The sequence below is a fragment of the Anabrus simplex genome, chromosome X (assembly GCF_040414725.1).
Source record: "Anabrus simplex isolate iqAnaSimp1 chromosome X, ASM4041472v1, whole genome shotgun sequence".
NCBI lineage: Eukaryota > Metazoa > Arthropoda > Insecta > Orthoptera > Tettigoniidae > Anabrus > Anabrus simplex.
In genome coordinates, this window is record NC_090279.1 from 211,177,122 (window position 1) to 211,191,523 (window position 14,402).

The 14,402-nt window shown below is 40.6% G+C and overlaps 1 protein-coding gene across 1 annotated transcript in view; it reads right to left on the reverse strand.

The window, feature by feature from the left end:
• LOC136886849 (two pore potassium channel protein sup-9) overlaps window positions 1-13,862 on the reverse strand; it is a 201,415-nt gene extending 187,553 nt beyond the window's left edge. The window contains exon 1 of the mRNA XM_067159696.2: window positions 13,592-13,862. The gene's annotated coding sequence lies outside the window, so the exon portion shown is untranslated. The remainder of the gene's footprint in view (window positions 1-13,591) is intronic.
• Window positions 13,863-14,402: the final 540 nt, after the last annotated feature.

Sequence of the window (14,402 nt, forward strand, 5' to 3'; positions counted from 1 at the left end):
ACCAGGCAAATGCTGGGGCTGTACCTTAATTAAGGCCACGACCGCTTCCTTCCCATTCCTAGCCCTTTCCTGTCCCATCGTCGTCATAAGACCTATCTGTGTCGGTGCGACGTAAAGCAAAAAGCAAAATATGGAAGAGATGGCCTGAAGGTCTTAATTTGCCAGTCAAAATAAAACATTACTAAACTAAACTTTAATTAATTTTAATTTCGTGTGGCTATTTCCAGCCTTGTGCAGCCGTTGTAAGGCCTCTGATGAGGGTGGGCGGCATCTGCCATGTGTAGATAACTGCGTGTTATTGTGGTGAAGGATAGTGTTATATGTGGTGCGTGAGTTGCAGAGATGTTGGGGACAGCACAAACACCCAGCTCCCGGGCCATTGGAATTAACCAATGGAGGTTAAAATCCCCGACCCGGCCGGGAATCGAACCCGGGACCCTCTGAACCGAAGACCAGTACGCTGACCATTCATCCAACGAGTCGGACACTAAACTAAACTAGAAGGTATGATTTAAAAAAAAGACCAGAAAAGACAGGGTGAGAAACGATGATATTTAGAAGGGAGAATTGATAGGAAGAAGCTACGAAGGTTTGGACAAGTAAAGAGGATGGATAAGGAAATAATACCAAAAATAGATTGTGGGGATGAAGCTCGAGGGAAAGACAATGAGAGGATGATCTAGAACAAGGTGGATAATTGCAGTAAAGAGGTGTGCAAGGCGAAAAATCACGAACTGGGACAAATTGATAGAAGGGGAGAAGAAGGTGGAGAAGTGCCATAAATGTCCGGACCGGACGAATGACGTCACAGAATTCATTTTATATCGAATGGTAGCTTAAGAATTCTTCTTTACAACGGTATAACTATAATGACGATATCATTAACAGATAAGAAGATATCAGCGTTGTCAAATAGCGTCACATTTTGTGTCGAGCGTTTCAAACCTTAGCGTCGGCCAGAACAGAAAGACGTTCTGGGGTCAGAAAACACTGACGAAAATGAGGCTACTCAAAGTAGAACCGCGACAGTTCATAATGAAAAACTAATTCAATTTCTTCCGTTCCGAGCATTAAGCATTAAGAGTTAAAATGGGATTGTTGTGGAATTCTACTTCCATTTAAGACAATAAGACAATAATCGCTATTATTTTAGCATATTTTGTATACTTCCAGTCACTCGCCATGCTTGCGCCTGATAAGCGAGGTTTCTTTGTAACAATTAGAGATGGCGCTGGGGTACAACACTGTCACAGCCAGCATATACCTTGCACACAAGTGAAGTTTATCAGAACCCCTGCTGAAGATATCACTTACTGGCAGGCAGTGAAAAGAAGGTAAAGAACTCCTTTGTCACTCGAAGACTCGTACCTTCTCTGTTGTCAGAGAGTCTTCTTTGAATTATTTTTTTATCGCGCAAAGGAAACGGAGAAGCTGCCAGTTTGTTAGAGCTTCCCTGCTCTTCCTAAACGAAGCCTATTACCGCCTCTCTGTATTGACGAGCCCGGAGTTCCCACACATCATGCGCTGTCAAGGCCCCCTTGAACCTCACGCGGGAAGCAGAGGCGTCTTCGCTCTTAGGGTGAGAAATTCATAGCGAAACTTCCCACACAACGGAACGAACGAGATGCCAGACGTTATGTCGTAGGAGAGAAATTTGAAAATCTATTTATATAGGGTGAGATCCAGCACCGTAGCCATAGAGCCACGCTCTGAATTCTGGAGACACAGGGATTCGAACGCCACCGTCAGCTTTACTGACGATGGTTTTCTGTCGTTTCCAATTTTTACTCCCGGGCAAATGCGGAGACAGTTCCTACACAGCCGATTCTTTCCATTTACTTACCCAATTTCATTCACCCTAATTTATTTAATCTTGATTAACTCCTCAATTGACGATAGCGTCAGAAAGGGCATTCGGCCGTAAAATCAAGCCATACAATTCACGACCGCGTATCAGGAAACGGGAGTGAAGAGTGGACGAGCATTCATATATTTCAGTTCATAATTATTACTGGAAGTATTTGAAGGGTTAACTTTTAAAAGATTAGAGATTGAGATTATGAATTCTCAGTTATTCTCCGTTATGTCCTTATTAGTAGAGCCCGGAAGTTCAGGTTGTAATAAGTTAGAATGCAAACATACCAAAACAAATAACAAGTATACTCTACCCGAAAAAAAACAGTTCTGCTACGAGATTTGCATAAACAGCAGGGTCCGGCCTTGAAGAACCCCTACAAGTTCTGTTACTCTCACTACATTATGGAAGACCGGGTAGACGGCAGTTCCTAGTAGATAAATCGATTTGCATTCTAACCTATTATTGTCTAAACATCTGGACTCTAGTGATCACTGTTAAATAAAGTCAGCTTTCTGTTGACTGCAGTGAAATTTATGCCTTCTAGATGGAAGTGCTTAGAGTTTAAATGCCAAAAATGACCAAATCCATTATTTTTCTTCGAATATTTCTTTAACTACAAATTTTGAATTTTGCTTTACGTCGCACCGACACAAATACGTCTTATTGCGACGATGGGATAGGAAAGGCCTATTAGGAGTGGGAAGGAAGCGGTCGTGGCCTTAATTAAGGTACAGCCCCAGCATTTTTCTGCTGTGGAAATGAGAAACCACGCAAAACCATCTTCACTGTTACCGACAGTGGGGTTCGAACCAACTATCTTCCAGATGCAAGCTCGCAGCTGCGGGCCCCTAACCGCACAGCCAACTCGCCTGGTACTTGCACTACAACATTTTAATAGAAATACTTTGTACCGTATGACAATGAAAAATGAAAATCGAAGGCCTGTTTCCAGTCATTCGACCGGGCCAGGAATGGAATGAATTAAGTCCCCATCTAGCGGCGAGGATGGGAATTGTGCCGGTTGCCGAAGCCTGTCGCGCTCTTTTGGGGCAATGATTAATGACTGACAAATTAAATGAAATGATATTGGAGAGTGCTGCTGGGATGAAAGGTGACAGGGAAAACCGGAGTATCCGGAGAAAACCCCGTCCCGCCTCTGCTTTGTCTAGCACAAATCTCACATGGAGTGACCGGGATTTGTACCACGGAACCCAGCGGTGAGAGGCCGGCGCGCTGCTGCCTGAGCCACGCAGGCTCAGGTATGACAATGCATTTATTTTATTTAAACGTGTGCTAAAAGTGCTAGAACGAATTTTCAAATGAATTTTTACGCTCTGATCATTTTTCTACCTCCTGTAAAATTTTACTTTTCGAAATAAGCTTATCACAGCTACAACTCCATAGGGAATTAAACATCGCATAGAGACAGCCTGCGGTAGGATTACGTTAGACATGCTGGGTCGTGTTACCCATTCATTACGCGGCCGATTACAAGTGTGTTCAGAAAATAATGGACATTTAATTGTGTAATTCAATGTGCAGAATACTTACTCCAACAAATGTATTCCAAACAGTAACAGAATTCTTACAAGAATACAGTTAATAACAGAGTAATAAAACCGGAAGGATTGAAGGCTTCACATTGTCTTATTTTTATGTTAATTACTCGCGTCGGATCACAGAGACCAGAGTGAAATTTCTGTTATCAATTTTCTTTGATATATGGTAATAAAACTATCGCCGACTCTATGTAATTTCATCTGCTGTTCAGTTATTTGCCATAGTGGACATCTGCTGTTCTTATGGCATTTGACGCAGCACGAAAGTATGTTCTGATAGAAATACGAGGAAATGACTAGATAATTAGTGATCAGCTAAAATTTCTTATTTTACGTGTATTATGTTATGGTGGGGCTCCATGGTTTGGTTAGCATGCTGGCCTTTTGTTCCTCAGTTCCATTCATGCTGGGTCGGTACTTTTGACCTCTTATGTTATTTCTTGCAGCTCTAGACTGGCTGTACGTGCCGCATTCAACATAAGATTACATCGCATGTATTGCCACACTCTTACAAGTGCGGAGGTCACACATGGGTGTCAACTCCAAGTGCGTCCAGCAGGCCACTCCGGAGACTACGCGCTATAATAGTCGGAAATGCGGTGTAGAGTGAGTCTATTAAGACGGACGCAAACATCCAGACCCCGATCGACAGGAATCAACCATACAAACTGAACACCCTCAGCGTGGCCAAGAATCGAACCCAGAGCCCAATCATTCAGCCAAGGGTCAGGCATTCATAATATGTATACGAATTAATAAAATTAGTTTAAACTGTTTGGGATTTGCTGATGTCCTTGCATGTTAACTGATTTATCACTCGAAAATATAATTAATTGATGAACATGAAATCAAAATAAGTATTTAGGTGAAATTATAACTTACAATCGAAACTAAAAACCAACCTGGCAAAACAGAACAAATAAACTAAACAAAGGAAATCATGTCACACAAAAAAAAACACATACAGCAAACAAAAGCTCATCAATTGCAGCAAAATGAAGACATTATAAAACATACACACAGAGAGAGGTGGCTTATGCAAGTCAAACTATTTTAAACACTGCTAATACAGTACAGCTGAAACTGGTAAGATACGTAAGATAGAAAGAAGAAGAATTAGAACGTGTATATGTATAAACCCTGGAGGCCCCGGGTTCGATTCCCGGCCAGGTCAGGGATTTTTACCTGTACCTGAGGGCTGGTTCGAGGTCCACTCAGCCTACGTGATTAGAATTGAGGAGCTATCTGACGGTGAGATGGCGGCCCCGCTCTAGAAAGCCAAGAATAACGGCCGAGAGGATTCGTCGTACTGACCACACGACCCCTCGTAATCTGCAGGCCTTCGGGCTGAGCAGCGGTCGCTTGGTAGGCCAAGGCCCTTCAAGGGCTGTAGTGCCATGGGGTTTGGTTTGGTTTTGGTTTTATATGTATAAACACTGTTAAGTTAATGGCCATTGAGAATAGCTTCAAATAACACAGTTTATGAGGAAATTGAACCAGTATTAAACACAACTAGAAAGAAGCGCATCTCATTTTTTGGACATCTTATTAGAACACCAGAAACTAGAATTAGTAGAACAATTGTGAAATAGCAATACCACGATTAAATGGAGCACAGAAATTAAAATTGATGTAATGAACTACAAATTACGCTAAATGATCTCAAGAACATAACTGACACAATTAAAATTCTCAATCGCTCACATGTGAGACTACAAACCAGAATGTAGAGTGTTCTCAACTGAAGAAACGATGTCGGCATCTGAGAGGAGGAGGAATTACAATTACCTTCATATTACGTCATGGGTACACTTACACAGGCCCGGCGCGAGTGTTTATGTACCATTCTGTAACGCGAGTACTAAAAGGTTAAATAAAAATGAGAGCTGAAAGAACTCGAGAAGAAGGAATGGTTCTGAAAAGATTCTGTTACCACAGAAGACTATTGATGAGACATGGGCAAAAAAGGAGAGATGAGGAGCTCTACAAGTACACTGAAAAGATCCCGGACACAATGCGGAAACGAAAGCTGACATTCTAGGGACACCTGGTAAGAATGGATGACAAATGCCTGATCAAAAAAAAAACGAGCTCGATAGCTGCAGTCGCTTAAGTGCGGCCAGTATCCAGTAATCGGGAGATAGTGGGTTCGAGCCCCACTGTCGGCAGCCCTGAAGATGGTTTTCCGTGGTTTTCCATTTTCACACCAGGCAAATGCCGGGGCTGTACTTTAATTAAGGCCACGGCCGCTTCCTTCCACTTCCTATCCCATCGTCGCCATAAGACCTTCTGTGTCGGTGCGACGTAAAGCCAAAAAAGAAATAGCAATAGCCTGATCAAAAATATCTTCAGGTACATCATAGGGTTAAAGACCACTTCCAAGTGGGTACAGAGGTCAAGAGGGAAGCAGAAGAAGTTAGAATTACACTAGAGATGATCCACAGCAGAAGAGAGTTCAGAAAAAGAGCCCATAGACTAAAATCATTTGAAGAGAAATCACTAAAAAGGAGACCCTAACGGATCATTTCAAAAGAGGAGAGAAAGATGAGAAGCGAAATAATGAATAGTAACTTAGCATTTATCTCCTCATTGCAAGTACCCCCACAGCCGCAGTTTCCACCACCTCGTAACAGCAATATTTCTTCCGACTTGTGAGTAAGATATCATGAATAATACACGCAGCTTTCACTCCCGTACAGCAAAGATGGTCTGAAAATCATACGAACAAATAAATAAATTAACCGGATAACTTTATACTACTAGTCGCAACTGCGAGAACATACACTCCACTTGAAATGATCTTCCTATTCCGGTTTTGTATTCCCTTCAGGCCTCTTTGGTATGTTTCCCCTTGGCGTCACGTTAGACTTGGAAATGCAAATGTTCATCGCATCGCTGCACCTCTTAATTACAAAGAACTGAATCATCGCCAGAGGTTGTTCTGCTTTTCGACACGACCAGTCATAGCTGTGACACTCACATCTCTCTGTCTTATAACTTTTTCGGGAACTCTACATACCCTTCGTTTCCTTTTCTAATGCTGTCTAGTAGATGGTTTTCGTATTCCTCCATCCTCGTTCCTCTTTTACCATCCCTTTCATCGCTACTCGTAATAAGGAATCATGTCATAGATTATGCCCTATCCAATTTTGCTAGCATGGTTCTCTCTTCTCCCACTCTCTCCACCACTTCCGAGTTCCTTATTCTGTGTTCCAGCTCACTCATTTTATTCTGTTCCAAATCCACATATCGAATGCCTCTATTCTTCCGCCCTCATTATCCATTGTTTCTGTACCGTATAGAAGTGTATTCCACACATAATACCGTACTAGAAGTTAATGCATTAATAATAAAAAGGATATTCATCAGCGTGTCCCTTACGAACTTTAATTTCGTGTATTTTAATTCATTGGTACGCTCATAAATAGAGTGGCCCGGTAGGTCGCACCAACATCTGTATATTTAAACTTGATATCCACAAGCACACAATTCAAGCAAATTGGCTGTAAGTTACCTGTTCGTTATTTACACCTCGATAAATGTTTGGAATAATCCCATAAAGTAGGCTACTTTATGAGGCTTCACATGCCCCCATTTATTTATTGTGTAGCCATAGTCGATGCGTTAGTTTACCTAAACTAAAAACAGTGTCAGTCAGTGTAATGCGATGGTATTTGTTTGTTTGTTTATATGTTTGTTTGCTCCAGATAGGGTCAGTAACAACTGCATCGATTCTGCTGAAATTTGGTGACGATTTATATTGAAATCCTAGGCCACGCAAGGGATATTGTTGATTGTGATTCTACCACTTCGAACCAGTGGGGGATTTAAAATTAATTTGTCCCAAATGTGGGCAAGTGTTGCTCTACATCAACGAAAATAACGGGTAAACGAAAATTGAAATGCTCCAAGTGACCTTGAAACATAATTTCTACAAGAAACGTTATATGCGTTTTCTTTGTAACTCTAGACGTTTACATGAATATTCAGCAACCTTGTGTTTTTGGCTCTAGCGTCTTCACTAATGAATAGGCAACTCATTTCACGTGTAAGTAAGAAGGGTAACGTGATGCCATGTTCGCCATCATTCGTGTGAAATCGTTGTTCGTTCGAGACCAGGCCAGCTCAAGAACGAGCGCGCCATTCTGCGGAAAGCTACACTTGTATTGTGCTAAGCATACTTGTCCATATTTGAGAACTCCTGTGGGCTGTGATTTAATTCATCCATTTTTTAATTTCCATCCCCATTATGTTTAACTTTGTTTCGGCTCAGGATGTATATTTAGAAAGTTTGTAACTCACATTGCATGTTTGTGTCATTAAACACTTTAATATTCGCTTATAAATCGTACGAAGGAAGGGGAACGTTAGGTAGTATTAGATATTCTGTTAAACGTGCCGCGACGTCAGATAATTCTGACCATGGTGGGCCCGTCTGTTGGACATTAACTCAGAAAAATTACTTTTCCAGAAAAACGACTGGCTTTATAAAAAAATGTTAGGTTGTAAGGTGTGCCAGGATTTTACAAGTTTAGGAACAGAAAACCAGATGGAAGTCAACATTCCTTCAGAGTGGTACTTTGGAAGAGAAGTAGACGGTACATCTGGAGAAATGAACAAAATGTGAAATTCAGTTTATGAAGAAGTTCGGGTGAGAACCACCACGTTTTTTCTTACAAAAAAAACAACGCACTGGTGATATGAAAAAATGTGTGGCGGAAGTATATTTTTATGCACAAACATAAACTTATCATCCCTAAAGTATTAAATGTTGATACGTCCTGTAAAAATATATTTTATTTTCAGACTCTGAAATTACACTTAACAATATTTTATGGCGACCTCGGCCGAGTGCTCACAAGAGCTATACGGCTCTTAATTTAATTCGTTTAATCTGATTTTAATTATGAATTTCTGATATTCACACAAAGATCTGAATAGTAATTTCAAAGTCCTCTACACGCGATGCCGTAGTGGGTCTGACTGGTAAACAAGGCCTCCTAACATCAGCCATTCACGCCCAGTCGCGGTCTCGGCCAGACTCAAAGAGAAGACGCTACATTCTTGTAACGAGTCCAAGAACTTGCAGCAGAAAACTTCAAGGATCATTATGATAGTTGAATGCTTCCGCCAAGGAGCTTTGATTGACTGACCTCCAGTATCCCATTGTCTCCGTCTTAATAGGACACGTCTCTTCCATCACAGAGGAGATTGATAGAATGAGATTATTGCAGAGCATCCAGCGAAACAAGCCGGCTGGAGGGGTTCAGCGAAGCAAAGTGAACATTCAAACAAGAGAAATTAGAGTAAGATTAGGAATAGGAAGAAGAAGAATAACCTTACGAATTATAATGAGAATAGGACCTGGAATAATAAGTACAGGAATAAGTATGGGAATAGGATGTAGAATAGTACGAATTAGTTTGGGAATATGAATAAGAGGAATAAGTACAAGAGTAGGACAAAGAAAAATGGGAATAAGAATAACTATATGAATAGGAATAAGAAGAAAAATATGAAAGAAAGAAGAATAAGTGTGGGAATAAGAATAAGAAGAATGAAGTGCATGAATAGGAGTAAGGAGAATAAGTATGGAAAAAATAAGAATAAGTGCCGGGCCGAAAAGATAGAATTCACAAGGGATATAATAAGTGTATCGTCGCTTAAGAAATATTAGCGCCTATTTGAGAATGCTCTTCCTATCCCCTATCCACCATTTTCCTTAAGGGGAGTATCAAAGGCCTATCCTGATAATGTTAAATGTTAAATTTAACATATTTACTTCCCGGTTTCTTAGGAACTGCCCAAGGAAATAAAACTAAATTTTGCTAGGACATAGATACGTACCTAATACATTTATTGATCTACTTTCTTGGTTCTAGCTTTATTAAATTTAACATACGGATTTTTAAATCAAGTTCATACATTTTTACATTTATTCATTTTAAAAAATATTTATGATCAAACTATATGTCATACCGGTACCACTGTAGATCCATATAAAGACAATAATGACAGACAGAAATTTCAAAGCTCTATCTTAAGTAGTTTCTGAGAAAATGGGAAACATTCGCAAAAAAATGTAGTTCATCAGAAATCAGACTTGTAAGTGTAATGCCACTTACAAGCCGTGGACGGTAAAGTGTTTCTTACCACATAAACACCAGACAGGAAGTGATATCATAGCAACCAATGCAGCCAACTTATGCAACAGAATATTTACTATAAATCGACATAAATTACCGCCTTCTAGAGCAAATAGCACGCGAGAAATTTTGTCTTCACTAAATAAGTGTTCAGGAAATCTGGAGAAATGGCTTGTGCAGTAACATAGCATTCTTAGGTTTACAAATATTTATAGTCAACCAAAATCAACGAAACATACATAAAATTAAGGCGGAAACTCCAAATAATAATTTTCCACTAAATACTTAAAATAGACATATTTTACCAATACCACCCCTTAAGACTGGTCACGCCCCAAATGGATATCCACTCCATCAGAACAATTTTTGTTGTGTTGATTATCTTATTCTAACGCGTAAAGGAAAAATAAATATTTAACACATTATGTTGTAGGTTGTAGGATGTATTTATTACATCACGCAAACACATATCCCTACAATACGGCAACTAAAATTGTTCTGATGGACTGCATATCCATATGTGTCCTGTCTTGCTTCTGATTGAGTCATTAGTCCATGGACTGGTTTGATGCAGCCCTCCATGGCACTCTATCTTCTGCTAAGCTTCTTCATGTCTACGTAACTACTACTTTCTACACCTGAGCTAATCTGCTGTGATATTCATACATTGGTCTACCCCTACTGTTCTTACCGCCTACACTTCCTTCAAAAACCAACTGTTCAAGACCTGGGTGTCCTAAGATCTGTCCTATCATTCTATCTCTTCTTCTCGTCAAATTTATCCAAATCGATCTCCTCTCACCAGTTCGATTCAGTATCTCTTCATTCGTGATTCGATCTAGCCATCTCACCTTCAGCATTCTTCTGTAACACCACATCTCAAATGTTTTTATTCTCGTTCTTTCTGACCTAGTTATCGTCCACGTTTCACTTCCACACAGTGTGACGAAAGTCTTTAAAAACATCTTCCTAGTTCCTATATTAATGTTCTAAGTGAGCAAATTTCTTGTCTTAAGAAAGAGGTTCCTTGCTTGTGCTATTTTTTTAATAGTCTGCATTTTATGTCCACCTTTCTTCTACCATCGTAACTTATTCTACTACCTGCTTCCTCTAAGACTTCATTTCGTAATCTAATATCACCTGACTTCGTCTGACTGTATTTTCTTTTCATCTCGTACTCCCTCCTCAAGACTGTGTCCATATCATCTAGCAATTTCTCCAGATCTTCTGCAGTCTCAGATAAAATAGCGATAGCATCGACAAACCTCAGGATTTTTATTTCCTCTCCTTGGATTGTGATTCCATTTCCAAATTCCGCTTTGATTTTCTTTTCCGCCTCTTCTATTAAATATTGAAAAGAATCATAACGGATAGCAGTGTTTCTTACGCGACGGAATTCTTCTGGTAACCATCACGCTATTAAGTACGCATCACATAAAAGAGTGATGTAAAGTGTGCAGTTAGCAATTAAAGATCTTTTGAACGAACCTGGTAGGTGTTTTCGTATTTTGGAAAGAAAGTGAACAAGAACTGTTTAACACTATACAGTCACTTATAAGGAGAACTTGAGCATTGTATTTGCATTTTTGATGTTTACTCATTTACCGAACATAATTTTATTACTATCAAAATATATTACATCGCGTGTCGATACCCACAACGATCTTTTAACTATAGTGAAAATTATTTCTGATTAAAGGTGCCTGCTACGAATTTAGACAAGCTCACGTACATTTCATTCATAGATCTAGAAAGCGCAATCAATAATGTTGATTTGACCGACCTCTTTGAGATCCTGAAGATGATAGAGATCAGATTCCGAGGAAGAAGGATTATCTAAAGTCTGTACGAAAATCAGTCTACAGTGATAAGAATCGAGGACTGCGAAGAAAGAAGAAGCAGCAATCCAGCAAACAGTCGAGCAGGGCTGCAGTTTTTGTCCCCTGTCTTTTCCAATGTTTATATAGAAACACGCACTAAAGGAAATCAGAGAAGAATTTGGAAAGGGAATCACAATCCAAGTAGACGAAATGGAAACTCTGAGATTTTCCGATGATGGTGTTATTTTATCTGAGTCTGCAGCCGATCTGGAGAAGGAATATAAGAATAAAATAAATACGTCCAAAACAAAACTAATGGAGTGCCGTCGAACGAAGTCAGGTGATGCAGGAAACATTAGATTAGGAAATGAAGTCTTAAAGGAAGCAGCTAGTAAAATAGCTAGCGAAGGCAGAAGTAAGGAGGACATAAAATGCAGACTAGCACGAACAAGGAAGGTCTTTCAAGAAGATAAATTTGCTCACTTCGAACATTGATATAGGAATTAGAAACACGTTTCTGAAGGCTTTCGTCTGGAGCGTGACGATAACTAACTCAGAATAGAAGACAAGCATTTTCAATGCGATGTAACAGAAGATTGCTAGATATGTAGATCGAATCACGAATGAAGAGATACTGAATCGAATTGGTGAAACGAGAAAGATTTGGCGAAATTTGACGAGAAAAAAGAGAATGATAGGACTCAGGGAAGTGTAGTCAGTACAACGGTAGGGATACACCAAGGTATGAATATAACGAACAGATCAGAGCAGATGTAAGACGACCGGGCGAGTTGGCCGTGCGGTTAGAGGCGGGCGGCTGTGAGCTTGCATCCGGGAGACAGTGGGTTCAAATCCCACTGTCGGCGGCCCTGAAGATGGTTTTCTGTGGTTTCCCATTTTGTTGTTGTTGCTAGGGATTTTACGTCGCACCGACACAGATAGGTCTTATGGCGACTATGGGATAGGAAAGACCTAGGAGTTGGAAGGAAGCGGCCGTGGCCTTAATTAAGGTACAGCCCCAGCATTTGCCTGGTGTGAAAATGGGAAACCACGGAAAACCATTTTCAGGGCTGCCGATAGTGGGATTCGAACCTACTATCTCCCGGATGCAAGCTCACAGCCGCGCGCCTCTACGGGTTTCCCATTTTCACACCAGGCAAATGCTGGGGCTGTACCTTAATTAAGGCCACAACTACTAGGCCTTTCCTATCCCATCGCCGCCGTAAGACCTATATTTATCGGTGCGACGTAAAGCCACTAGCAAAAAAATGTAAGACGTCGTAGTTACGTAGAAACTAAAAGGTTAACACATAATAGGGCGGCATGGAGGGCTGCATCAAGCCAGTCTGTGGACTGATAACTCAAACAACGTCAACCATGTGCCCATTTTCAACGATTCTAGTTAAACCCCACCAATTCGTAGGGAAAACGAAGGTTATTCAATATAATAATAATAATAATAATAATAATAATAATAATAATAATAATAATAATAATAATAATAATAATAAGGTTGCCGGGCTGAGTGGCTGAAATGGTAGAGGCGCTGGCCTTCCGACCCAACTTGGCAGGTTTGATCCTGGCTCAGGCCGGTGGTATTTTTCAAGGCGCTCAAATACTTCAGCCTCGTCTCCGTAGATTTACTGGCAAGTAAAAGAACTCCACCAGAACTAAATTCTGGCACCTCAGCGTCTCCAAATACCACAGAAGTAGTTAGTGGCACGTAAAGTAAATAACATTATTCTTATTAATAACAAGGCTACTCGTTCAGAATTTGAATTGATAGACCTTCTATCCTCCTTGGTGCAAAAATATTTGTATAGTGTTGGGGAGCAGAGTTTATACCAAGGTGCAAATACTACGGAGTGGTGTCTGCCGCAAATGTTTGGTTTACAAATGCGAGAAATTAAATACCTCAAGAAAAAACAGCAGTATCAGGATTAGTGCTTCACATTTGTAGCAGTGTTTACGTGTGGCTACAAGCAACTTCTTCCTAGATATCACAGAAATTCAGACTAGTATTCTAGCATAAAGATCTCAATAACATGGAAAGTGTTTTAATATTAATTCATGTATTTATTTATTTATTTATTTATTTACTTATGTATTCAATAAAGCTCGTGTTGCTCGTATACTTAATACTGCATGTGGAATGAACTCACAGTCTTAAGAAGCTGTCTGAAATCTTGTTAGAATTTGAGAACTTACAGTAGCAAGATGAGGACACAGCGAGGATGACAGAAGTGCAGGGAATCCACACTGATATCCACACTGCACACACACACGCACACTTTCACTACACCACACTTTTAATCACTCTCACATGGAACAGTGAGAGAGGCTGCAGCTAGCCTCTTGTTTTAGCCACTAACGCTCCACAAAACTAAAATAGCTCGTCTCTCCCCAGCCCGATATAAATACAGCCTACGTCCCTCCTTTCTTTCTAACTTCCTTCCTTCCTGCCTGCCTGCAGGTGGCGGGGAATCCCCTCAGTCTGACATTACCAGCTTCATATCTCGTCCCCCCGCTTATTTACTCTCCCTCCAGGACCACGATATGAAGAGGAAAAATAAAAAGATAATGGCACCTTGTGAAGCTGCATTCACTTACCGAGTAGTGACGTCACAGTAGTGTGCGACCTGCGGTTGCTATGGCAACACCCAACGCCTTTAGGGCAAACTATTTCTTTTTCTTATACCCGCTTTAAGTCGCACCGACACAGATAGGTCTTACAGTGACGATGGGATAGGAAAGGGCTAGGAACGGGAAGGAAGCGACCGTGGCCTTAAGTAAGGTACAGCCCCAACATTTGCCTGGTGTGAAAATGGGAAACCACGGAAAACAGTCTTCAGGGCTGTGAACAGTGGAGTTCGAACCATTATCTCCCGAATGCAAGCTGACAGCTGCGTGAACCACACCACACAGCCACCTCATCGGTCCTCTTCTTCTTCTTCTTCTTCTTCTTCTTCTTCTTCTTCTCCAGGTGCCGTCTCACAGAAAGGCGATCAGGCTTATTTGG